Here is a 941-nt window from a genome sequence, read left to right as displayed (position 1 = left end):
GATTACAAAGAGCGACTGCTGTGGTCACCAAGATAAGGGAGTGCAATTCTTTTGGCCAGCCCCATACTGTTAGCCACGTTGGAGAATGATGGAAGTGAGAGAAGAGGAGATAAAAAGAGTTGCTTCTTCAAGGCCATGCCATACAAGCTGCTATCTAAGTTACAGGCTGTATCCACATGCTTGCTTGGGAAAATGAAATTTAAACTGCTTGCATTGTACTTAGTTCTGCAAATTTAAGAGAATGGAGATGCATCTCCAAACCAGAAAAGGATTTACAAGAAGGATTTAGAGGAAGGCTCTTCTCCCAGACCAAGGAGGAAAGTTCCTTTTAAGCCCCAGTCCCTCCCTAGTCTCTGCTACGTTCACTGTATCATGGGTGATTTGCAGCATGCTGGTTGAGGTAACATATCAGCAAAGTTCAGAGCTGGACCTGCATATGAACCTTGTGGAGGAAAAAGAGGGTGAACTGTTATTGCTATAAAAAGAAAAACATGCTTTCTCATGCACTTCAGAAATGTAGGAAAGAAAAAAAAAATCACAAAGACAGCAGACTGAATACAAAAATTGCAATTATCTTTTATTCATTCATATTCCATTTGGTAAGAGAAAAATTATATGCTGTGGGGCTTGGTACCCTTTAAAACATTGAAAAATCAATCAATCAAATAAATTAGGTACTTGGGAATTTTACAGCCGATGCCAAGGACATGCCATAGGGATTGCTTATGAATTTCAGAACTATTTTTAATAAGATATATTGCATTAAAAACATTTTGAAATGATTTGAAACAATACAATGTAATAAAAATAAATGTGGAAGAAGAAATAACAACAACTGGGCAGGGCCTTCATTTGGGAAGGGAAAACAACATCCATGCAAAGCTTAGCCCTGTTCAATTTTAAATGTGGTATCAGGCCTTTATTTTGCAAAAGAAATTTCA

The sequence above is a fragment of the Bubalus bubalis genome, chromosome 2 (genome assembly GCF_019923935.1).
Source record: "Bubalus bubalis isolate 160015118507 breed Murrah chromosome 2, NDDB_SH_1, whole genome shotgun sequence".
NCBI classification, from domain to species: Eukaryota; Metazoa; Chordata; class Mammalia; order Artiodactyla; family Bovidae; genus Bubalus; species Bubalus bubalis.
Note: the sequence above shows the minus strand (reverse complement) of the source record.